The 27,043-nt window shown below is 38.6% G+C and overlaps 1 long non-coding RNA gene across 1 annotated transcript in view; it reads left to right on the top strand.

Annotated features, from left to right (window-relative positions):
- Positions 1–27,043, top strand: part of LOC106039471 (uncharacterized) — a 185,896-nt gene that overhangs the window by 39,176 nt on the left and 119,677 nt on the right. The window contains exons 3-4 of the long non-coding RNA XR_010833467.1: positions 18,562–18,621; positions 19,707–19,796. This is a non-coding gene — a long non-coding RNA (uncharacterized lncRNA). The remainder of the gene's footprint in view (positions 1–18,561; positions 18,622–19,706; positions 19,797–27,043) is intronic.

The raw sequence follows: 27,043 nt of genomic DNA, 5'->3' as shown, positions 1-27,043 counted from the left end.
TTTGAAATATCATTATTCATAAGGGCAAACAACCCTTTTACTATGCCCATTAGCCTGAATATGGACAACATTAAAAAAGCAGCACAGCTGAACTATGAAACCCATTGAAGATGAAGTGTATGTTATAACTGTGTTCACATGCAGTATTCTTGAGTGCGCTGTAGCGATGTGGCTGGAATACAGAGCAAGGCCGATTACTATCTGAAAAACAGAACTGGTAACTGACTTAGTGTCACAGATATTTGATGTGCTTTCAAAACTGAGGGATTGTTCAAAAATTCAATGTGCTGCATGGAATGTGAATGTGATTTTGGCTGTTTCATTTGACTAAGGTTTTGAATTGATAATATTTTTTACCGCATGTAGCATAATAAAACCTGTATCAAAAAGACAAAATAGTATGCATGTGGTAAATTTAGATGTGAAGTTAGTCTTTGGGGAGAAAACAAAAAGCAATGAGAGTGAGTAAACACAAAGAATTTTTTCAAAGCCTGTGTCAAATTCTCCACCTCTCAAAAGCCTTAATTCAAGTTTGGTGTTTTTGGAGGACATGTAAAATTAAAACTAATGTGAAGAAGGACAACTAGTAAAAGATTTAGTCAGCAGTAGGAAAATCTGATAAATTTCCAGTTCTGCGTTTGCTTCAGAAATTCTGGGCTAATGTGAGGATTGTCCCAGCTGCCAGCCCACCAAGGTTTTCTCAAGGATCTTCATGAGCATTGTAGGCACAGCCCTTCCTGGCAACCTGACATTATCAATTGACAGATTTTATTGGTTCTGGATTTACTTTTATGTTTGTGTCAGTAAGTTCTACAGTAACCCTTAGAAGCCATTATTTTTCATCTATACTGGTATTTTTTCCAGCCAGCTCTCTGAGATAACTGATAACTCCAGCAGTGTTTCCTAACCTACCACGCTCTCGGTGTCATCATCTAAAAGTAAGTCTGAAAATGATGTCTATCAGCAAAAAGGCTCAGGGATAGTACGCTTCACTATATATCATGCTGATTTTTATACCAGTTTAAACCTGCTGACTTCAGTATTTCTGTCTGTCTTTACTATGAACTTAGAAAATGGATTTCAATTGCCATTGAACAATTGAGTTGCTGTTGAGTTTTGGGAATCTGCAGTTTTCCTTCAGAGGCTAGGACTGGACTCCGAGCATTCATGAATCCATCAGAACTCCTTTTGGGTGCTTGACCTAGTAGTGGTATTGGGGCTGAAGGGATATTTGCATCGCTGTTTTGCGATTTTATGTGTACAAAGGATTATCAGTCTTTATTACACACACTAACATTCTCTGGAGTACAATTTCCTCAGGGGGAGGTGTTAGAAGTAAACCTTTTGAACTTCTTATCAGAGATGTGGAAATCTTCAGACATGATTTTCTTTTGGTTTACCTTCTAACCTCTTAGTTGGGAGTGCTAGTTCGTATTTTCTGGTGTGGTTTCACTGAGTTGAATATCTTGTAGGGCCTCTGTACTTTGAGATACCTGTTTCAGAGTTTGTGACTGTGGCAAGTTATTGGCTTTAAAAGTTCGGAGTATGTTGGACAGCAAGATCCCTGTGTTCTAGGTTCACCAGCTCTTGAGTAGTATTAGGTGTTCCTGCTCAGAGGGTGCAGGACACAGGATAAATATCCTGAGTTAGTAAACCACCCTAGATTAAGAAAGTTGAGCTTACTTTTATAACACCTTATGTCATGATTTCTGTATTTATTTTCAGTTGTTAATCAGTTTAAACTAAGTCTGTAGAAATCTAATGTTTTGCGAATTTATACAAAATACATAAATTAATGTAGAATAGGAAAGTAATGTCATATGGTGCCAGATACTAGAGACTGGTATTATAAACAAAGTTTTGTATTTTTATTTGTTTGATTTTTTGTTTTGTTTTGTTTTTCTTTGAAACTAGCTATTATGTTATGAAAATTGATTCATATATATATATATTTTTTTGCATTTCAGCCGAGTAGAAGAGTTTGTGCATACTGGTAGTATTTTCCTTTTGCATTCCTATTTAGCAGACCCATAAATTTTACCCTCTGTGCTCCCTTTTTCCATCCTTTTGGGGTTTAAGCTTCTGGGCATGTGTATGTCCAAGACTTATCCTGCAAAATACAGGCGCAAAAAGGAAGCTAAGTGTTCTTAAAGTAGTAGGACCTCAGGAAAAATACCAAATATTCCCACTAAAAGTATCAGTGTGTTTGCATTGCTCTTTGATTCTTCTGAAATGTCCCAAACTATTTTGCTGCTTGTAGATATTTAAAATGAAAAATACTGTGTGAGAAATCATCCATATTACAAATGTAAAGCAAGTCTGGAAATTTAGTAAAAGAGTGCCCATTAAGAGTATCATCTTGTGTGGGAGGCATTTTGCCCAGTCATTTTCTTTTTGTGTATCAAAAATACCTTAGGATTCTGCTCACTGGTGCCAAATATAAAACACAAAGAAATCCAGGCTCACTAGGAGACCACCTCTAGACTGAGAAGAAACATATGCTCCAGAAGCAGTGTTCTTTTTCATTTGTTCAGCCTAACATAATCCTCACATTCCCAGACTGACTCTTGTCAGGATTTAAAAATGTATGTGGGGGCAGCTGGAGTAGTTTCCATTCCACTTTATTTAAGCTGTGCCTCTTAGCCTGCCACAGACTTGGCAGACAGATGCCAACCTTCTTCAGCTCTGGTAGGGATGAGTGAACCAGAACACTTATATTGATTTTAGGATGATTTAGTACCCCTGTGTCAGGAAGAGGTCCATGGATTCTTTTATTCATGTCTCTACAGTAACAGTTTAAATTGGCAAAAATTCACAGTTCAGACTTCTATTGATATGGATTAGAAAAGATCATTGCTTTTCATTAGCTTTAGAGCTGTTAATGAATGATTTGGTATGGGCTATGTGCTTTGTTGATGACCTCAGACCACCTGGTCCTGTATTAATGGCATACCTTCTTTTCTCTATAGGTGAGACTTTCTTGACTTGTTTGCTCTGAAGCATTTAACTTACCTGAGCACTGAGTTTCATTATCAGTAGCGTAATTGTATTTCCAGGGTGCTCCCTTCAGGAACAAATTTACACAGACCTCTGGAAACATATCTGCAGTTGCCTAAAGGAAAAGGAAGCGGCAAGAACTAGGCAGACAAAGCGATCCTGAGATCATGCAAGTAAGAACTAACAGTTCAAATCAGCCTTAATGAGGATAATCTGTGCATAATGTTTGGGGTTTCTTTTTCACTTAGGGGGAAGTTCGTGTGTGCAAAGAAGGCAGGACAGAAAATGCTCATCAGAATCCTAACTTACATGCGACGGCATTTCAGTTTAAAGGGAATGCTGCAAGACAATAGCCAACATAAATACCTGCATCATAGCAGCATTCAGAAATGACATTGCTATCTATGACTGTGTGGGACATAATGGAACAGATTTGTTTATGTGAGGAAATGTAGCCCTCAGGTTCCTGCCAGGTTGCAATGCAAGGAACAAGACAAATTGTAAAATCAAATTTCATTTCCATTTGATCCTATTTGTGTTTGTGGACTGTAGTACATTTAAGATCGCATGCATACAGTTGTAAATCCATCAGCCAGTGAACCTAAAACTAAATAATATTAAGTACAGTGAAAAATGTGATAACAAAATTGCACGTTGAAACATATTTTGAGAATGCTGTGATTCCAATAACAGCATTCACCTACCCTCGATGCCTAGGGCATGTGTACGTATGAATTTGCTGGTAGAGACAAATACTCCAATATGTGTAGAGTCAAAGGGTTATCTTTCTTTGGGAACTCCTGTATGCCACATCTTCTGACCTGACTGTAAACCTTAAGATAGTAAACACATTTCCTTGGTTTCTGGAAACAAGAAATAAGTGAGGTTTCTGTATTAGCTTTGTTTCTTCTCATTTTCCCCTGACTTTCTAATATTCAAGACTGAGAAAAACTTTGTCCCTTTATATATTCAGAAATTCATTCCTTCTGTCAATATTTCAGGTTTTTGGGGATGGATGTACTAATTTTGACTATTTTGAGTTTTTACTCTTGAAATCCTAACTCGTTATACTTCTATTGTTAACGTGTTATATTTCTACACATAAGGCATGTTTTCTGTTCAAAATGAGTGAAGGGTTCTGAATGTAGCCTGTTCCTTTTAAAACAAAATCAAGTAATAAAAAAGTGAAGATGGTGACCTTGTCTTCATATATGCAGTCTAAATGCATGCGTTTTCTAGCATTAACGTTTGGAACTTATAGCTCAGCAAGAAAAACTCTATTTGAGGAAATATAGGTCATAAGCACAGACTCTGCTGGAGTTTAGGATGCAGAGAATTGACACAGAGCCTTCCAGTTTCTAACAGTTAGTCAGCTTGTGTGTGTCAAATTTCTATATCGTTTGTGATAATAACCAATGCCGTGAAATACAGTTTAAGCATATGCCAAACAAAAAAAAGGTTGGTTAAACCTTAATATATTTTTATACTAGGCGAAACATTCAAGAGGGAAACCCAATTGCCTCTACATTTTTCACCACCAGTTCCTTGTGTTCTTTTCTTCATATCGTATCTGTTGAATTGCTGTATAAAGATATAATGACTGGTTTCATCTTTCCAGCTAATGCTTAAAATAGACAGCCAGCGCTAGATAGAAAACTGGTGGAAAAATAATATATATATATATATATCAATGGAATAAGAATCCTTAGAAAATAAAAAGAAGACACATTTACCCTTTTGTCTTCTCTCAGGTAAAATACTCAGGTCTCCCTGGTTGAGGATTCATGATGATGAGTAGATCGCATGTGTCTTATTTATCTCCACGTACATCTATGGTTAAAAATATAAATTCAAAGCAAAATATATTTCTATCACAGTAGGACTACAAAGTCAACAATTCATCTATCTCACCTTTTAGGAATCTTTAAATATACTCAAGTGTTTGTTCTACCTCACAAGACTGATGCACGGTAATGGTTATACTGGCAGGTGAACCGATGGGATTTTAGGGGCCATAACTTGTGTTGAGAGTTTTGTGTTTCTATTGTAAAATCTGACCACAGCAGCAGTAACAGTAAAAGCAAAGCTAGGAAAGGTTTTGCTCATTGAGCTGCAGGCACTCACAGTGTTATTAACTGTTGCGAGAGAAACACAATACCTGAACTTTTTCCAGGCACGGTAGAGAAGGAAATGACTTTCACAGTTAAGCTGGAAAAGGTGTCTGCTGGTGCTTTGAGTTTGAGGCATACCATGTAGAGACTGTTCTTGGGGGTGGTGAGCTGTGCCCAATGACTGGTGCAACAAGAGAGGGGTAGCCTAACCTTGCTTTCACCTATCACATCTAGATAGATGATTTTCTCCCCATGGAAGAACGAGCTGAATCTGCTGTGCTTTTGTTAATTACAGACACTCTCTTGTCTTGTGCAAGGGTTGCCTTTCCATATACTTCCTCCCTGTAAGCCCCACACCTGCTGAATTTCAATTTAAGCAAGATGGTTTTATTTCTCTGAATACTGAATCTTTAAAATCATTTTAGTAATGGCAAAAAATTAGTATGACATGTTGCCAGCAAAAATATATTAATCAATTTCAGAATAATAAAAAGTAATTCAATTCACAGAGAATACTGGTTTGGAAAACTGAAAGGGTGCACGTTTTCCAGCTCCACTTCTGTTCCGGATGCTATCAGTGAGTCATGTTAATGTTTGACTGTACCAAAGAATTTATTGGTCTGGGTTTCAAAAATAATTAGTGAGTACAGCTCCCTTAATCATACACAAAAAAAACAAGTCTTGAGGCCAGTTTGTAGTATTACAAGTATATCTGGACAGTTTTTTTTGTTTGTTTGTTGGTTGAAATTAAAAAAAAAAAAAAAGGAAATGTATTAATTCACTTAAAACCTAAACAAAAATAATTTTGGATGATGAGGGAAAGAGAGAGTTTTATGAAATAACATATGTAATTTTGTTTTCAATTTAGCCTAAAACTTTCCCATTAGCTCAAAATAATTTCTTGGTTTTGTTCTGTTTTTCCAATTAGGGTTAGTTTCTAGATGTGAAATGATACTTCAAAATGCTTTTAATACTCCTCCCCTTCTCAAAAGTTTAAAAGGAAATACTTTAGCATTTTCAAATGTTTCCCACCTATTTCTTTCAACCAATACTATTTGCTGAATCCACATTTGGTTTCTTGATGGTTTTGGCTTTGGCACAGTTCAATTTCCACTGATGTCTCCAGTCTGCTCAAAAAAGTACCCAACTGATCATGTCCCCTAGTACAGAGTAGGTGCATCCATCTGGCAACAGCTAATACAGAAAATGAGAGATGTGTTACTGCAAGTAGTTAAATGAAATTCTTAGGGAATCAGGGTGCTAAGGAGAGAAGGAGGGAGCTGAGCTCAGGTTGAGACTCTAGTTTTATGTTCCTGTGATTTCTGAAATTATCCGGAGATGTGATCCTGACAGATTGTATCACAGGTAGTATTACCTTCTGTGATACTTACGGTGGAGAGAGTTTATATTGTCACGAATATCGAACCATTCTTTTATTTATTTATTATGTGTGATTTCTACAGATAATACGTAGAGAGTATTGAAGTCTGCTTCCCTGTACTAGAGCCCTGTAGGCTTTAAAGGTCTTTAAAGCAAGATTTTCTGGAGTGACTTGCAAAGCTAGGTACAAACTGATACCTTCAGAGGTTTAATACCTGCCTTTACATCATCCTCATCTCCTCGCTTCTTATTTCTTGAATTCAGCCATTAGAAAGGTTAATCATAAACATTTTGCAATAAGAAAAAAATGTGAATGAGCACTTAAAAATCCTCAGCATAATAGAAAGCCATGGAAAAGTAAGTGAGAAGAAAACTAAATAGCTGTTCTCATAATCACTCATCATTATTAATATTGTGTTTCACAACACCATATTGTATTTCAAATGGTGATTTAGCATAAAAATAGCAATACTGTGGATATTACTTCTGAAGAATCTTTCTTGTAGAGCAAGGATAAGATTATTTCATTTATTTCACAGGGTTCACGTTATTTCACAGGGTGCTTTTTTTATAGGCCCAGCAATGAGAACTGTAATTTTAACAGTGAAAAACCATGATAGGTTAATCGTACCTGAAAATCCTGCTATGAGATAACAGCTGGAGGAATTAATTGCTTATGTAGGCAGGTGGGGGCAATTGTCTCTCTGTACATTTGAAAGAGTATTGATTTTTCAGTTGTGTTAAGGATGTAGTGCTCTTTATTGGGCAATTTATTGTTTTGTGGTGTTGTTGTTGTTTTGTTTTGTCTTGTTTTTGCTGTTTTATATTTTAGTAAGAAAGGTTCCCATTTATCGAAGCTTCTACAGCAGTAATGAGATTGTCATTTAAACTAATGCTGTTTGTTCAACTGATAGAAATGTTGTAATACTGCCATATTGATTTTGTTTAAAGTAAAATTCTGCTTGTAACATCTCTGGCAGCTGCAAGAATGGGAGCTTATTTTCAGCCTAAGAAAAAAAATACTTATAAACTTGCTATTTTTCAGATCTAAAGTGGTGGAACAAAAACATAGGAGAGAAGCGAGCGCTTAGTTGTTTTAAGGGTGAGTGACTCTGGAGAAAAGAGTGGTGTTGAAATGGTGGGAGGGAAGAGGAGAAGTGTGTTTGATATCTGAGTGTTTCATGACATTTCTTTCTATAAGTTTCCTTATTGTAGATGAAGCACAGTGGGAGGATAGCAAACTCCAGGTCTCTAGACTCTAAAAACTCAGCAAAGGTGATAGCTGACTGACTATTCTTTGTTGACAGCTGTCTCTATAGCCTCCTTGGCAAGTTCCTGCTTGGAAGCCTTTCACCAGAGACTGCAAGCTCTCTCCACTGAACAGCTAGCTAGCTTTCATGTTTTGTGAACTGCAAAATTTGAACTTTCTTCAGAGTATCTAAGAACAGAGCTTGTGTCTCAGAAAATTATTTCAAAAGTTCTGTCTCTCCTAACCATTAGATATATTTTGATTAAATCATGCCAAGTTTATTTGCCCAATGGAATATCTTGGTCCCTGACATATAAGATAATGAATATTGAACTGCTATTAAAATAATATCCAGGAACAGTATACTCTGTATGATCTAGTTAAACTTAATATTATTTGACATTAGAGAAGAATGTGTTACAGATAAAGGATGTCACCTGAGGTGCCTATAAAAGGGAAGGAAATGGGAATCTTTCAAGAAAATAAGTCACACTGACAGAAGAACAGCCTTCTTGAAAGTTTGCTGCATTGCGGTGTGCTCAGAAAAAGTTGACTTTGGCATACTATTCAAGAAAAGCATGTGCTTTCTACTGCCGGAGTCTCTCTTCTCCTGCAGGGCCGTACTGTTTTCTCAAGTATTGACACATGTTCTTCTCTGGCAGCCGGGGTGAAAATGGTGATATAGTCCAGGCAGTACTTGAATTTCTATATGAAAATATTTCAACTTGAATTATTCATACAGGACATATGAACCAGAGGCTTTATCTGCTCCAGTTGCAGCTGTTTGTCCCAGAGAAAGGACTATATTGTCCAAGTCTGTGTCTTCCGAAATGCAAGAAGAGAAATACATCTCTTGTCTGGTCCAAGAAAATGTCTTCTAGAGAAAGAGAGGTGGGAGGGGGAGACAGGGGAAAGTCATTACAGATGTACCTTGTGCCTGAAGCAAACCTCGGAGTAGGATTTTGTCATTGATTTCTAAAAGGAAATTAAATTTAGTTAATAAACTATATTAGAAATTAACTGGGCTTTGACCAACTTTGTAGGAGTTGGTATTTGAAAGTATGATGGGGGTAAAATTTCCAGGTCCTCTAAGCACTTGATTGTGAAACAGCTACTATTGTCCTGTTGTCACGTATTGGTTGGCATTTGCAACACTTTGCCAAATCTGACCAACTCCTGTTGGAGCCAGCTCCTTCCTGGTTTCACCTGGGGCCCCAAAAACACCAGGTGGCTCTCCCGCTCTTCCTCTGCTCCTTTAGGAGCCGGGCTGCCTGTGCTTGAGGCCAGCTTTGACAGAGACAGCGTTTGCCTTCCTCCTGCCGTGTATCTTGCTGAGGCAGACCTTAGTCAGCCTTGGTGACATGATATCCTGGCGTGACTCAAACGTGGTGATCACTGCTGACCAGCCCAGGGTGCTCTCAACAAAGCTGCCCTGCTCTCCTCACTGGGGTGCCAGGATGGGGCCCCAGCTGATGAGGGCTCCCCTTCCTGGCTGAGCACCTGGCCCTTGCCACACACTGACATTTTAAGTGTAAGTTAGATACTTTGCTGAAAGATCTAGGAGCACCGCCCAAGTACATTTTTATTTTGGGAAGCTGAAGCTTCTTTCCACTTAATCTTTTAATGACCTTGTCAAGGCAAGAGCTTTAAAAACAGTCTTTCTCTGTAGACAGTCTCATTCTTTGTAAGTGTGTGTGCATGCACACATATATTAGACTCTGCTACCAAGTGAAGAGACTCACGGCATCAGAGGGTCAAGGTGGCTAGCACAGTGATGAGAAGAACGGGATATGAAGCCATGGGGGAAAAGAAATGGTTAGAAATTACTCAGGTAGTCTGGATACTTTCAAGTTGCCTAGGACTGACTGTAATCTGTGGACTGAAACAATCACAGAAACATTAGCAAAAATCTTTGTAAAAGCTAATGGAAGCTGCAAAATGCTAGCAAAGGACAAGCATTGGGACCAGCTACTTAAAAAGGGGAAAAGAGAAAGGGTCAAGTAATCACAGGCTGACCAACTTTATTTCAAATCCTGGAAAAAAAAATGATTTTGGGTACCTGGATGACAACAAGGAGAAATACATAACAATACATAACTATTTTTCTCAACCGCTAATAACAAATCAATTTCCTGCTATAACTTGAGAAAAAGAGGTGGCATTTAATAAAATTTTTGAAATTGCATCACAGCTTATAGGAAAGCTAGGGAAATAACAGACTAGCTGGTACTCTCATAAAAGAAAACATGACAAAAAAAAAAACAGTCCTCAGCTCTCTGTTTCATTCCTGCACTGACGGGCATAGACCAGCTGAACAACCACAACATCCAGTACTTTCTCCTTCACTTTTACCTGGGACAGAAGAAATCATCTGTCTTTTTCTATCAGCAATTAGGATTACTGTGTATCATTCTTCCCTTCAGTGTTCAAGGATCAATTCCTTGAACACTATAAGCTGGTTGAAACTGAAATTGTGGTTAAGTTGTTAGAAGAGATGGTCACATATTTCCTTTTGCTATCTTTCACTCTGTTTTTCTCTCATTGTCCATCCTATCAGTTAATTTAAAAGGTTCAATTTAACCTGGATTAATTCCCAGATTAAGTTGACTGCATGGCTGCAAAAATGCTTGTTGTCAGCATGACGGCAGAGGGTGGTGAACAGGTAAAGATATAACATTGTCTTATATTACAGTTTATGTGAAACTGGGTTTAGCGTAACAAGTTTCCTGCCTGACGTGTCAGCTAAACACAACTAAATGATACGGTACTACAAGCGACTTTCTTATTGTCATTATCTCCCATCCCCTCTCCCCATATCACATATAATTAGTTTAAGCTCCCCATGCCTAATACATTTTTCCTGTTCTATATTTAACCACAATATCCTGTTTCTGCAGGTGCGCATCCTTCTTTGCAGCCATTGTTGTGGTGATGATAGGGAATATTTTCCAAAAGCCGTGGATGCACTCACTGTAACTTTTCTTCTGTGCCTACAATGACTGTTCAGTAGTGCTGCATGCATTTCTTTTCCATATCTATATAGGCTCTTTCCAGCATGTTAAGACTTAATTTTTCTTCCTGGCAAAATGACTGGTGCCTACTCTGATAGAATATTTCTCACTGAGCAATTCCTCAGCTCGGTACTTTTATCAGAACAACACGCCCTGTATATGCTAAAAAGAATCATACACAAGTGAAACCTAGAGCAGTGAAGTATGAAGTAACAGAGCAAGTCGACAGTTTGCAAAGAATTTCTTTCGTATGTTAGAATTTTGATGCTTGAGAAGTTCTTTCAGCTCTTGCTGTTTGTTATTTCCAGAAGGTGATATTAAAAGTTGAAAAGCTGAGTCATTAAAAAAAAAAAAGTCAAGTCCTGTTTCAGTGGTCTAAAAATGAATGGGTTGATGAACCTTCCAGACATGCATTCAGCCTTCAGGTATGCAGGAAATTTTACTGTTTTGATTCTTAATCTTCTGTTTGAATATGTGATTGATTTGGGCTGTTTTTTGTTTGTTTGTTTATTTTTTAAACTTGCTTGAGAAAAGTTTACCATGTTTCTTGTGTTTTGCCTCAGTCCTGATGAAATAACACTCAGAATCAATTGTGCTTGCCAGCTACTAACAGAAATTGTTCCCTCTTAAAAAGGGTAAACAGGTTTTGAATCAGCCTTCATATACCTAACTTCCAGATAAAACAGTCACTGGCAGGTATAAGGCCAGGAGAAATGTAGAAAAACTTATAGAACAGAATTATTTTAGTTAAGGTAACAATATCAGTCAAGAGGACTCAGAAAGTAAAAGAGAAAGATTTAGGGATTGAAGATGTCTGATGAGCACTAGCTAAGACAAAACCCTTCAGAAAGAAATATATTTTTGCTGCAGGCTTTTTACACTGTGTTTTTGCCAACATGGACTTTCCTTTGAGGATATATTGGAATGAATGTAAAGTACTGCGGGAATGCCATTTTTAGTACCAGAATCCATGTCTGAGATTTACAGCAAGCAACAATACCCACCACGGGGTTTTCCTTTCTTTTTCCTTTCCACTTTGAGGTTCCAAAGGGAAACCAAGTTATTTAGCTTTTATATGAGGGAAATACTATTTTTTTTAATTCATAGTTTTGGAAAAAATTTTGCTGAAAGCACCAGTGAAAGAAGTAGCAGAATGTCCATTTCTATCGCAGGTAGCAATTCATTATTGTCCCTGTCTATGGTGTGATTTAATCATACTTACGTTATTTAAGCTAGTTTATTCAAATGAAATATTAAATCCAGGCTGAGAGTTTTTGTCTCAAGTTTGTATATACTTGTTTAAAAACAAAGACATCGTGTATAGAAAAGACAATTGGCTTTTGAAGCACTGAGCTTAAATACAAACAAGTAAGAAAGCCACACCAGAGAAATGTTTATAGCCTAATGAAAAGAGCATAGACAACAAAACAGAGAAACTTGAATTACTAGTGCAGAATAGTGTCTATAGGGATAACATGCAACAATCTCAATTATGACTGATGGACATCTGTTAGTAGGGTATGTACTGATATAATTATATGAACAAAAGTACATTTGGCATCACGAGCTGGGCAGGAGGCAACATTCTACACTACTGATAGGAAAACCCTAAAAGAAATGAGTAAGAGATAAAGGAAAAACTTCATCAGGATAGGGTAATGAAAATTATTATTTCTTCTATTCTGATGAAACTGAAGTATTTTGAGAAACCATGTTTGATTTTGGCTAAAATTGTAAGCAGAGTCCCTGTAACCTCATTATCAAGCTAGATGTACTCAGCAGGGGTCATCACCACAGAAGACATAAGTTAGGTTCAGAAGTGTTGCACAAATGTTTCTAAATTAAGGTTATCTAGTTATTCCTGGATATGATAGCTGACCAATTACTTCAACAAATAATTCCATAATCAATTTGAGGTAAAACTACTTTGTACTTGGCCTCTGAAACAACAAGTATAGCATAGGAGGGTTAGTCATTTCAGGTAACCTTGGATAAAGTAACCCAGTTTAATAGAAAGATGAGAAAAGTCTGTGATATAGAGCCCTCTTTCAAAAGAAAAGAAAAAGTCTAGCTGATTTTATTATGGGGCAAATTGTTCACGCAGGGAATTTTGGAGGAGGTTTGGAGATATGGGTTTTGTTTTTTTCCATCTAAGATGATATAACTGCATAGAACTCCTTTGCAGAAAAAAAGAAGATAAAAATTTTAAAGGGCCTTAGCACTTAGCTAGATGAATGATCACCTCTGGAAGAATATTAATGGATAAACAAAGCTGAAAAATGAAAGACAGTAATAATAAATAACAATAATAAAGTAGTGGTATGTAGTAGAGATTAGTTGTTCATGAGCAAAATAGAATTCCAGAAAATAAAGCTGAGCTAGACATCAGAAAAGCTTTTAGATAGGGAAAACGATTCTTTGGCCTTGTAAAAAAAGATAAAGAAAAGAGAACAAGGAAAACAGTGAAATAACCATGTAATGAGAACCGTGAAGAGAAGAAAGATAATCTAAATGCAGCCCCAAAATTATATGAGCGTGTTACTTCAGTTTTCGTTGGAAATAGCGAATATGGGAACAAAAGCAGGAAGGCTAGCAGAGTCTGAGGGAATAGAGGCAATCATAGCTGAAACTGAAGTAAATTTTAAAGATATTGAGTCACTTAGTTTGAGGGAACCTGCTAATTTCCATTCAAGACTCCTTAAAGATCTAGCACATAACATTTTAAACTGAGTGTTTTATACCCTGAGGACACCAGTAGGCCATCATGGCTGTGAGTGGTCTTGCCTAGGACCTTCTCCCAGGAGCTCCCTTGCCCATGGGCCCAGGAGCTCCATTTCAGTTCAGGCCTTCAGGCCTTGTCTGAGCTACGTTATAAGTGTGCACATCTCTTGCCTTGCCTCCTGGATGGACCTTGCACCTATGCTAGCAGTAGCTTGTCCCCTGGATGAAACCCCTCCTATGTTTATTGTAGGCCTGTCTTTAGTCCTGTATCTGACCCTATCTCCATTGTTCCTTCCTGAGCCTGTTTCACTGCTTGCTGTGCCTGTGGCTGCCGATAGACTGTGTTACCAGCACCCAGCTCTTCTTGCCACATTCAGACCTCATGGGCAGTGCCATGCCAGTGAGAGCACTGACTGGGCCAGGGTCACCCTTGCCTCTTGGCTTGCCTGCAGTTTGAGAGCTGCTGTTCTTTCCCGCTCCCTGACAGTACCAAGAGTTTCTGGCTTTATCAAGGTGGACATTGAAAGATGTTAGAATAGCTTTTCAACCTCATGCTGAAGATTCTTGACGTTATGGAGAATATCCTGATTCTTGTGGAAATAAGAAAGAAGAAAAAATGGGGAATGCAATCAGGAGAAACTAGGTTTTGCTTAGTTAGGATGAAGAGAATAGCCAAAGACATGTAATTGTATTAGGACTCTCTGATTTGCATTCCCATTTCTGATATCTGCTACTTTTTTAGCAAAGCAAGAAAACTTTATTTTGAAGATGCTGTTTTGATCAATGCAGATTTGGTCTTTAGTAGACATCTATGAGTCTTGCAACTGGCTGACATCACAGCCTGGTATCCAAAGAGACATAACCTAGAGTGGTGTTATAAAGTGGTCAAAGTTTAACTCAAAAGGGGAATGGAAATGTAGACTTGCCAGTTGAGAAGTTTATTTATGAGGCAATGGGACTATGATAGCATAAACTTTATTTTTGTTTTAAAAAGTGTTGTAAAGTAAAAGACCGTTTTCCAAATTTGCATCAATTGAATAATTCTGAAACACAAAATGTGGAATAGTGTTTCCTGAGCCTTTGGAAGATGAAACATGCTCGAGAAAGATGTAAGATGTCAGATATTCTGGAATGATTGGGAGTCTCTTACTAATCATTGTAAGACGAATGCAGCCTTCTTTATGCTTCTACAGTATAACACAGTCTCCACTTTTGCAGTCACATTACCTTTACCAGTTCAGTAGGCCTGAGTAATGGTTAAAGTGAAATGGATTTTTCATAGGGATAGATCTAACACTGATAATTGAGTTCAAGTAACACTTTAAATTAACTGTATAGATATATTGTATTTTTCTTCTCTTTCACTTCCAAATCTGTGGGTTTATGGAGGTCATTCGTATTGACCCTGACCACCCTTATGGAAGGGATTAACTCCACTGTGTATTGGGTGTCTCAAGGAATTCAGTTTCATTACTTTTTAAAAGGGATACATCAGGGCAGCTTGGATTATTGTGTTAAGGATTTCTGGGAGAGATTACACGGTATCTTCTTGCCCTGTGACTTAGGAATTCTCTGAAGGGTAGGTATACTGGTTTGGTCAGTATAAATGATTTCTTAATCACTGTTGATACTGTATTGCAGTACTCAAGCAATTTGTTAGGTAATATTGTCATTCAGGTTTAGTTTGCTTCAATCTCTGTCTCCTTTTGAGAAAGAGAAATAGGATTTTCTTTCTTTGAAACCAGTTTTCAGACAATGGAAGTATATTTTATTTCACATCATAGTAGGTGGGCTGCATCTCTAAATGGAGTTATCAGTTCGTAAATAGAATTTGGAAGGAAGAATGGAGGTTCAGTTAGAAAACGGAAGACACCAGGAAACATTTTTAGCACACATTATTAGACTGCAGCCCATTTCAGTATCTAGTTAACTCAGTTTGTAGAGATGGTCTTCATTTAGAGAAAAGTACCTCCCCAGGTGGGGCTGTCAGGTTGGTAAGACACAGAAGCGGTAAATCAGCAGTAGGACTGCATCATGTAAGCAGACAAACTGGAAAAGAAGAGGCAGGATGGGGTCAATGTGGTGTCTTGACCAGACTGTTTTAATGATTCCAGAAGAGTCAGCTTCCCTGGGGTCTACCTTATCATCAGTCAAATGTGAAGATCTGACCTCTTTTAGAACAAGCTTATCATTTCAGAAACCCATGGAATCTCCTGATTCCTCTGGTGCTATTAACCATTTCCCTCAAAATGACAGATCAGGTTCTCAAGAAATTAATTCCTAGAGCAACATTACTCAACATGAAACTAAGTTGTAAAAGATTTCCCTGAGGCTCAGAGTAGTTATTGTGTGTCCAGACTATGGTCTTTTAAAGGCATATATTGTTTTTAAAAGGTAGAGACAGGAAAAAAAGATCAACATTATCTAAAAGTGGTTTGATACACCTACGATAAACTAAAAACTACTGTTTTATTCACCCATGTCTGACGATGTGGAGAGCATATATGCCAAAATGGTCTTGATATGATACATTAACTATAATGAAATTTAGGCTCTGTGATGAACGCTGTGCCCTTTTGAAGCTCAGGTGCCAGTAAAGGCATAATGTCATCACGCGGCACTTGCAGGGTAACCAGGCGATCAGGCCCAGTCAGCATGGGTTTATGAAGGGCAGGTCCTGCTTGACGAACCTGATCTCCTTCTATGACAAAGTGATGCGCTTACTGGATGAGGGAAAGGCTGTGGATGTGGTCTACCTTGACTTCAGTAAGGCTTTTGACACGTTTCCCACAACATTCTCCTCAAGAAACTGGCTGCTCGTGGCTTGGACTGGTGTACGCTTTGTTGGGTTAAAAACTGGCTGGATGGCCGGGCCCAAAGAGTTGTGGTGAATGGAGTCAAATCCAGTTGGAGGCCGGTTACTAGTGGCGTCCCCCAGGGCTCGGTACTGGGGCCGGTCCTCTTTAATATCTTTATCGATGATCTGGATGAGGGGATCGAGTGCACCCTCAGTAAGTTTGCAGACGACACCAAGTTAGGTGCGTGTGTCGATCTGCTCGAGGGAAGGAAGGCTCTGCAGGAGGATCTGGATAGGCTGGACCGATGGGCTGAGGTCAACTGCATGAAGTTCAACAAGGCCAAGTGCCGGGTCCTGCACCTGGGGCGCAACAACCCCAAGCAGAGCTACAGGCTGGGAGATGAGTGGCTGGAAAGCTGCCTGGCAGAGAAGGACCTGGGAGTACTGGCTGATAGTCGGCTGAACATGAGCCAGCAGTGTGCTCAGGTGGCCAAGAAGGCCAACAGCATCCTGGCTGGCATAAGAAGCAGTGTGGCCAGCAGGTCTAGGGAGGTGATTGTCCCCCTGTACTCGGCTCTGGTGAGGCCACACCTCGAGTACTGTGTTCAGTTTTGGGCCCCTCGCTACAAGAAGGACATGGAGGTGCTCGAGAGAGTCCAGAGAAGGGCAACGAAGCTGGTGAGGGGTCTGGAGAGCAAGTCTTACGAGGAGCGGCTGAGGGAGCTGGGATTGTTCAGCCTGGAGAAGAGGAGGCTCAGGGGTGACCTTATCGCTCTCTACAGTTATCTTAAAGGAGGCTGTAGCGATGTGGGGGTTGGTCTATTCTCCCACATGCCTGGTGACAGGATGAGGGGGAATGGGCTAAAGTTGCGCCAGGGGAGGTTTAGGTTGGATATTAGGAGGAACTTCTTTACTGAAAGGGTTGTTAGGCATTGGAATAGGCTGGAAGTGGTTGAGTCACCATCCCTGGAGGTCTTTAAGAGACGTTTAGATGTTGAGCTTAGTGATATGGTTTAGTGGAGGACTTGTTAGTGTTAGGTCAGAGGTTGGACTGGGTGATCTTGGAGGTCTCTTCCAACCTAGACGATTCTGTGATTCTGTGATAATTGTACGGGAGTTTCTAGCAGTAAGGTCTGAGAACAGGTGGTAAGGTTTTAGGCTGTGTTTTTGTGTCCTGCCCTTACCCTAAGATGAACCAAAAGTCTCGCTGGCTTGCAATGGGGCTGCTGAGTGCTCCAGAGTTTTGTTTTCTCTTTAAAACTATTATACCAGCTCAGGGCATACCATCAGTACAGCTGACGGATTAAAATTGCCTCCTACCAGCTGATTTATTTCCTTTCTTAAATTGCTATACTTGGCAGAACCGGCAGGGCCCCGAGGGCACTACCAGGGCCTGACCCCCCTCCCTGGGCCTCCCGTCACTCCAGGACCCCATCTCAGCCCCCAGGGCCGTCAGCCCCTGCCCCAGCGAGGCCGCAGCAGGGACATGCCCCAGCTCCCCCAGCCCTGCCCGCCATAGGCCCTGCTATGCTGGGCCTCCCTGCAGGCCCACATCCCAGCCAGGCCTCAGCCTGACCCCATCCAGAGCAAGGTGAATGGTGTCCCCCCCACAAGGCAGAACCGAGTTACATCTTGGAGATTTTTGATTCTGTGGTGGTATTTTGGCTTATTCCTGGTCACAGTATTCACAAAGGCGTAGTTGTTGAAAAAATTATAAGCAAAAGACTCACCAGTCGAGTATTCAGATTGACAGCATTTGCAGTCTACATTTGGATGTAGATGAGAGGCCCAAAGTTTAGCTTGGGAAGATTTTTTTCTGCTGAAGCTGGTGATTGTATGTAAGCAGTGACTGAAAATCATCCCCCAGAAAGCCCCCCCCTGCCTCGGTATATCTGAAATCCAGATTAGGATCTGAATTTTAGCACGTTCAATGGCGGTGCTTTAGGACACACAAAAAAAAAAACAAAAAAAACACAACTGACACCTAACAGTTGATGTTGGTCTGGAAGCATTTTTAGATTCCTCCAGTTCTCTGTTGCTGTTTTTAAACTTTCGCAACAGGGGCATCATTTGTTTGGGTCTGAGAGTGCTCCTTCCCCAGATCAGATGTTGCTGATAAAGGCAAGAATTTGCTAATCTTCACCACAGTTGTTTGTTTAAAAAGGAAAGCCTTGAAAACAAATGATGTCATGACTGCCATTTGCTCCCTGCTGCTATTTGCTCATTTGTTTTCAGTGTGGAAAAAGTATCTAACTGTCTTCCTAATGAATGTAACTCATTCTTTCCATTCTGCAGGAGCTGTTAATTAAAGAGTATCTGCTGCATACAGAGGAAGACATCTGACAGACTTTCTACGTAAGTGGGCAAATTCTTTCATCGCCTCTTAGATTCTTTTTTTAGGTTCAGAGTGATTTTTTTATTATTTTTTCTTTTTTTTTTTTTTTAATAACTCCTCAGTTGCTTGAATGGTCTCTCCCTACTGCCTACTCAGTTTCACACAAGTAGATCAACACGCAATTCCCTCAGTGTTAGAACAATTCAACCATGTGTTAATATGGTTGGATATTAAAAGTTCATACGGCAGATTAATGTAATTAACATAAATACAGTTACAGTCCACAAGTACATGGAAACAGTGCATCAATCAAAACTAATGAAAGTAGCCATAAATGTAAATGGACCAGTGCTTGAGATGACCTAATGTTACACATGCATGTGCTTTCTAACAGAGCATGTCCAGCTTCTTTCACTGGTATTGACTTCAAATAATTTTAGCAATTTTGAAAGATGTTCATTTAAGTTCCTTCGACAGATGAATAATTACCATAGTATTCTGAGGTTAAGTGAGCATAGGGAACCTGTTTTTTTTTTAACTGAAAAAAGCAATATTTTCCATTAAGAGAAGCAGAAAAAGAGTTTAAGAAGATCTTAATGTTTTCTGTATCTATTCACATCATGAATGTTCTTGCTTTGGACCAATTGAAAATGACTAAATTTGGAGGAAAAATTGCAGAATATGTTCTCATATAAGATGAGAATTTTACCGTAAGGCCAAGTCTTCACTTGTGATGGTATACAAGTTTTTTCTCATCTTGTGAAACCAAAGATTTATGAAATGACTAGCAAAATCAGGGATAATAGGTTGGCATTATATTACATTTTCAAATCCCTAGTTTTGAAAAAGATATGCAATGTTCTATTTTGTGTTCTTTTCAATAACCACACAGGAGTAACTGTCTTTTCTTTATAGCAGTCTGTTCTTTATGGAGATCTATTGTAAATTTGCATATTCATACAGTCTGGGATGAATATTGTAACAATTAGAGTTAGGAGACTTTTTCTCTTAATAGTTCCCTACAGGAATGTACTTAATCCACCTTTACTTATCGTTCCATGTAGAAGTCCTGTACAAAACTCTGTACACTTGATTTTTCTTTCAGATGCAGAAATACGTTCTCATACACAGATTTCAAAGTGGGAGAGGAAAATGATAGCTTGTGAATGGGAAGAACCATCGGATAAGCAAAACGGTAGGATTATTGTTTCTCATACAGCATCACAATCACCTCTGTGGTGATGTGGCAGTTGGAAATTAGCTTATTGGTGACAGATACCTAAAATCAAGACATTCTTTAGATTTGTGATAAAGGATACTTGGGCATCCACTGAACTCACCTTAATTACAGATAATGCTCTGTGGCTCTTGTCCCATACTAGATTATCCTGGCAGATTATGCTCTGATCAGAGTCTCTGGTGAGATGTCTGGGACTATTGATCATTCAGCTAATGATACTGGGAAATAAGGAAAGCATACAAAATAGCTTTACTTTGTGTAAGTAAAAATACAGGGTGTTTTTGACATGCAGTGGTTAAAACAGTGCCTCAGCTCTGTAGGTGTAAGGGTATGTGAAGAACGTTTGCAAGGTGATCATTTTGCTGAGGCAGAAGTGTATTTCAGGGTTATGCAGAATGTATGGGCAAGATAACTTTTACCAACAAAAAAAAATTGTGGATTTTTCCCAACCTTTCACTACTAGAAAGACCACCATTATTTAAAAGAACTAAAATAATGGGGGGGGGGGGGGGGGGGCGGGCAGGAGGTTGCATTGAGTTATTGTGGAACATCCCATGTTCTTCATGATTCAGTGGTTGAAATTCTGAAGATTAGAAAGAAGGTAACTGTCTTTACCAACAGCTGATCCTGGAAATGATAAGACAGATTATATTGATTCCTAAGGTGCTTCCCACTAACTCTCCTTTCTTCTACTCTCTCTCTACCACCCCCCACCCTACCCCAACCAGTTACAGTGTTCACAAGATTAATACATTAGAGTGCTTGAACTTTCATTTTTCACATTCTGGCCTGGGTAGTAATGCCAGCTGTTTGAAAAAAGTTTGTAACTCTTAGGAAATCACAGAGCAACCAAGTGAAACACCTAAACAGTGTAAAAGAAGTCAGAACATTTTACTCGTTTCACAAGTGGCTGGTTCTACAACAGGATGTTGTATGCAATTAAATCAGTATAATAATTGACTCCACTGAAGCTAATGGAACAATGAGTATAAATACAATGCAGGAACACAATCCAGCTAAGCAGTTATACTTACAGAAGGAATGATGTTGTCTCTAAAGTGAGTATCAGATACTTCTCCAATTTACAATAGGATGCTTGCTCTTTTAGTGATTGCTGCAGTTCTGAAAAATGCCTATACCTTACGTTGCTTCAGTTCTGCTCTCAGTGGACTGTTATTACTGCATGCTCCCTATTATAAATGGGGTTTCCCTCCTGAGGATGAACTCTATCCCCTGTGAGCAACTGAAGTGGAGCAGAGGCTGGAGCCAGGACTGGGTGAGGGACAAGTGCAAAGCTGTGGCTCACTAATGATGACCTTGTCATTAGGAATGTGTTGTGTTGTGAATTTATGAAGAGATCCTTTCAAAGCGGCCGTGCTAATTTCTTAGAACAAACAAAATGGATATTCCAGTAAGTTATTTACATTAGTGTGCTTCAAAGCAGATGGAGAGCTTTATATTCCATTATGAAAGGCATGCAAGTTACAGCGACATGTCTCCTAATTATGAACAACTTAAACTACACCATCTGCATTTAACAAAGCTCCATATGTATGGATGTGATCTAGTTTGGCTGCCTGTATTGTTAACAACACGTGCAAAATAGATACCAACATGCAGAATCTAAAGATGTTTTGGCAGGCTTTGTGGGAGGAACTGGAAATGCTTGCAGTGCCCCTTACATCTTCACTGTCCAAATGCAAAAATAGGGGCAACAATCACCCCAGGACATAATTGTTGCCTCCTATTGAGAGGGGTATTGATACATACATTTGCCAAATTCAGCATATTGCTTACCCAGTTGTAGCCAATGCAAGTTCTCTCTCTCTCTCTCTCTTTTTTTTTTTTTGGCAGAACACATCTTCTTCCTCTAGGCAATCTGGACAGACAGTATGTAATTTTAGAAGTCCATATTCAAAGCCCAATCCTTTTGCCATTGACACAACGCTCTGCTATGCAAATTTCAGCATAAAGGGTCTGTGGACTTCAGTTTAATGAAGAATAAGAAAATTAATCTTTTAGAAAATGAAGGTTCATTGAGCTAAACAGCCTTGGTTACCCGGGACACAAACCAACGTCCAAATGTTTAAGTCATAAGGGGGTTCTTCTATGCTCTGCAGTGGGAGGAATTGCTTAGCTGTTTCCTCAAAGAACATTAAACAGTGTGTAACTGAGAAGGGATTTAGCAAGGGAGTGCTTATTTTTCATCTGGTCTTAGCCGTTACTTCCGCTGGAGTAAACTCCAGGCCATGACATTCCCCAGGACCTGAGCTATGCTTAGTTGGTTCTTCCCTGAATTGTGAGTGCTTGAAATACTTGGGATTTCTTGATGGTGTGTGGAACTTCTTTGTTGAAAAAGGGGAAATTCTAGGTGATCAAAAAAAAAAAAAATTCTCTGTATTTGCATGCAGCAAAAGGTGGAGGTAGTCAGATAGATACATGGCTTTGGTTGTTACAGGTGACCTGCACAGAGTGGCTCTTCTGACTTTATCTCTTAATAGCTCTGGAAGGGCAGCACAGGACTAGCAGTCTCCTAGATCTAGCCCTCCCATGGTCAGACCCTCACCCCCACTTTCCCCATTCCACCCAACAAGTCTTTGATCTCAAGCAGAGTGAATTGCTGGTGAACTCTGAGGGTGACAGACATCTTGTGTTAGGAGGATTTTGTAATTCATCTTTATATGAGATATGACAGCTACAAAGCTAACTATTCTACTGGATTTATTTCATCTTCAGCCTAGACTGTGTATCATTACAAGATAAAAACAAAACACTCAATTAGGAAAGACAAAAATCAAGTAAGTGAAGTCTGTTTAAAAAAAAAAAAAGGCAGTAAATGGAGAACACAGCATGATTGAAAAGTGAGAGGGGATCATGTCTGTTTTCACAGAAATCTGGATGTGAGGGATTGGACTGACTGTAATAGATTCCCCCCACCCCTTTCTCTTCTTTCCATTCTGCTGTTTCTGATATGGAGATTTACACTGACCTTTGGGCTTTTACATTTTGTAATTTGCCAGCCCTTTGATAGAAAGCACATTCTCACAAGCGACTTAATTCCTTTCTGATCAGTATTACGTGACACCAGCAATCAGAGGGCCTTTGATTCATCAGGACAAAAGGGAGAATGGAAGTGTACTCCCTCCCCAACACAGCATTGCCATAGTCCCATAAGCTGAGTGTAATCCTGGTTTCATTTTTCCATTCTTGTTCTTTGGTGATGTTATAAATCCAGCTTTAAGGCTAAACAAGAACAAGATAAGGCAAGTTCTTTTACCATTTGAATACCCAGGGAATAAATCTTTTTATCTCTCTCTAACTTCAGGTGGAGGTAGTAAAAAAAAAACCCTTTCTGTATTACCATTGAATGCAACTGGTTCATTCCGCTTTGCCTGAAGCATTAGTTTCGTTTCTAAAAGGACATGTATTTAACCATATAAAGCAGTAAGAAATGTAAGGGAGCAAATGTGCCTATTTTCAATAAGATGCTTAAGAGAAGAGACAGGAAGCACATTGAACATTTGATGCTGACGTCTCTAATGGCCTCCTTTATCAAACCAAGTCCTGAGGAACTGTGAGGGGTGAGTGGTAGAAGTCTCAGCATTCAGCTCTCTGTAGAGGAATTTAATTGAAGGCCCAGAGATAGGGCAGAGGTAGGCAGTGAAACTACCCATGATTAAAGTTGTGACTGGAGGACTCTGGAGAAACTCTGTTAAGTACTAGTTCATGATTCTGGGGCCTTTTTTGTCTTTTCTAGTGCAACTACTTTAGTATTTAATATGTAAACAATGAGGATTAAAAAAAAAAAAAAGGAGGAGGGTGGTGGAATTTAGAAGTAAGGATGTCATGTAATATCATCTTTCATTTTACTGCGATACACCTAGTTTCTGCTAGGTGCTACTGAAGCATCAAAGGACTGCTCTTCTTTGTGTATCTATGTAATTTACATACTCCTTTCCTGAGGACATCCCATAGTTTGGAGTTGGTGTTTAATCAGGTTTTGTACTATTGCTTTCACCTTGTTTACCAAATGATGGTACATAGTAAAAAGAAAATCCATCTCCTGTTCTTAATCAAAATGACATTGTAGATGGCTTAATTCAGCTTTATAAAAGTGATACATTAAAGTGTTTTAAAATCTGATATAAGACAACCTAAATGTTTTGGGGCAGAGGGCTGAAATAGCTGGGAGAGTATGCAGCCACTATTAACATGAGATTTCTCAAGGAAAAGAATCAGCAGCAGCTACTGATGTTGGGAAACTTTAGGCAGATTTGGAAGATGCCCAGAACACTATCAGAGAGAAACTTTAGTCGCGTTGTACTATTTAATCTTATTTCAAATCTTTCTTGGGTTGTTTGATCAAAGCTGCTATCAGCTTTGTATTTTTTGAAGTGAATGATTCAATCTAATTTTTATATAAGAGACATAAGAAAAATAAATAGAAATGAACTGATTGAAAGCATGGGATTTTAAATCTGATAAAAGTTGTTTTGACAAAATACACGTGAAGAAAACGTTCAGGACTTTTGGGTTTATATAGAAAAAAAATATTCTGATCTCAAAAAAGAAAAGTGTATTTAATCTAAAAGTATTTATCAGAAATGTACACTGTTTATTTAAATTTCTGTTTTCACCAGTTAACTTATGCAACTAACCAGAACGGTCTCTGTGTATGCTGCTTGTAAAAATCATCTGAACTAGAAAAAGCCTTGTCTAGCTGTGGACATGGTGGTTCAGGTGTGAAGTCATTGAACTGTTTATCAAAGGTCTTTTTTTTAAAGGAGCTATGGGGTTCAGCTGTGATCCAAGTTGAACAGAATTAGGAATTTAAGGAATCATTATTTCTGCTACACTTGCATCTCCAGCTGCAATTAGATGTACTGGCGGTCTGCCCAAACATAGAGAGTGTTCCTTCCCAAGCATGGGAGAAGAAAACCCTGTATGCCTGGGGGAAGCTGAAGGAAGTAATAGGGGAATATTTTCTGGAAATCTTTAGTTATGAAGTGGAAAAAAAAAAAAATCAGGATCGTAGTAACGGAAGTTATATATAAAGAAAAGGAAGTAATTAACTGAACACTTGAAGTGGTGTTAATTATTTATTTAGCCCTTCTGTTTAATGTAAACATACACTCTCATTACATGTTCTGCTCTGCCTTTGTGAAATGTGGTGCATCTGTGAACAAGTGCCTGAAGAGTGTGGGACTCGGTGAACGTTGCCTCACACTTTCCAAGTTCACATCCTGATTGTCCAGTAGCTGAAAGAAAAATGCCCCAGAATGATGTGGAAGGTTGTCTTTGAGTTTCTGACCTGAGTAACCAGATACTTTCTTCTTCTGAGTGATATTGAGGCATTGGCTTTAAGATTCTTGATATCCCGGAATGAGAATTTGCCATGTCTAAAACCATTAAAATGTTATGAGCTTTCTCTCTCTCATTTTCTAACTTTTAAGGCAGTAAGTCCTACGGGACTCTGTTTTGACTTTTTAGTCATTTAGTTGGAAAGAATGTGATCCTCAGTCATTTTTTGTTTGGTTGGTTTTTCATGTTCTCCAATAGAGAAGAATGAAAACAAGCTGTCAGATGGTGTTTGTTTGCCGCTATACTGCCCAAAATTGGTGCTCATTTTGAATAACTCTTTTTTTTTTTTTTTTTTTTTTTCATGCCCAGGCTGAGAAGCTCTATTTTGGGTATCCATTTGGGTGCAACAGCTAGAGATCATGTTGGAAATTTTGCATTGCAGGCATAGTGTTCAAGTTTGCATTCACTTAACTTAGGTGCTGTTCAGGAAGTTGGCTGAAGACTCCCTGTCAGACAACCTCCATTACAGATAGACTGAAAAAAAGTTAAATTAATTTTGAAATTTACAACTGACTATTGTCCATAAATGGTTATTTGATATAGATCAACATGTATTGGCCAATTTCTGTACTTTTCCATTCACTTTCCATGGTAATAAATAGAGAGAAAACCTATTTCAGCTTAGTTAATGGAATGTGTTAGTAAGTGTTGCTGAGTTTAGAAGGATTTTAGAAATATTTTAAATTTATGAATATAACAATATGAATACATACAACCGAGAAAGAGTTATGTTCTAGGTTGTTAAGAAGATATGAATCAAAATACTAGGAAAAGGAGAAACAGCTTGATTCACCTGTCTTTATTTTATTCATTCCAGGCTGGGTGCTAAATTAAATTTCTGCATATTATTAGTGAGAGTAAAAACCTTTATTGTTTTTAAGATTGTGCTAGTTTATGAAACGAATTCTATAAAACAGCTCTGCATAATCAGGATCTAGCTGCAGTGACCCAGCAGACCATTTACAGTTCTGTGTTTGTAGAGTTAATATTTAAAAGGCAGAACCATAATGGAGACGAATGAATTTTTTTCAGACATCTAGAAAAAAATAGCTATACTTTGTAATCTGAATGCCCTTGCTAACTCTTTTGAAATGTGCTGAGGGTATTTACTCACAGTGGAAGATCCTTAACCTGGCACTGAATCCTCCATCCCTGAATACTCAATCTGATTAGAGAAGTCAAGATGATTTTCTCGGTGTCATCTAAGAAGGCAAGACTTAAGCATCTTGGATTTGACATACAATTCTCAACCACTCCCATGACCTTGTCTATGAACTTCTGGTCAATCAGATGAAGTTCCTCATATTTCCTACATGAAAAGCAGGGAAGAAAAATTGTTCTGCGAGTTTTGAAAGCGTTCATTTCCTATTATTGTGTTGCAACTGGGAGAATTTTGAACAAAAGTTGAATACTTGATGTACTCTGGAGATCACTCTGTATGGTCAATGAGAGGAACAGCACTAGGTATAGCTGTAAGGCTGAGAAAAGACATGTCGTTCTGGATTTTCTGCTGCATTTATCTTGGGTACAAAGATGAGGCAAACAGTCCAGCATACAAATAATTCATTGTCCTACAAGTGAGGACCAGAATATTAAAGCATCACTGTTCATTTAACATAGAAGGCTGTGTTACTGTTGTTTTTTTTTTAATATGGTCTTATATGCTTTTTATCTTACCATTAGAGTCCATGGTCTGGTCATTACCAACAGATCAAACTTAAGAGATTTTCAGTTCACACGAAATGCACTCTTACAGCTTGGGTTTTTATTCAGAATTTAAACTAAAACTCCTGTTTTTCATAAAATGTTTCAGAAAATCATTTTTGGATAAATCGAATTAC

The sequence above is a fragment of the Anser cygnoides genome, chromosome 1 (assembly GCF_040182565.1).
Source record: "Anser cygnoides isolate HZ-2024a breed goose chromosome 1, Taihu_goose_T2T_genome, whole genome shotgun sequence".
NCBI lineage: Eukaryota > Metazoa > Chordata > Aves > Anseriformes > Anatidae > Anser > Anser cygnoides.
Note: the sequence above shows the minus strand (reverse complement) of the source record. Positions and strands in the feature narration are given on the sequence as shown.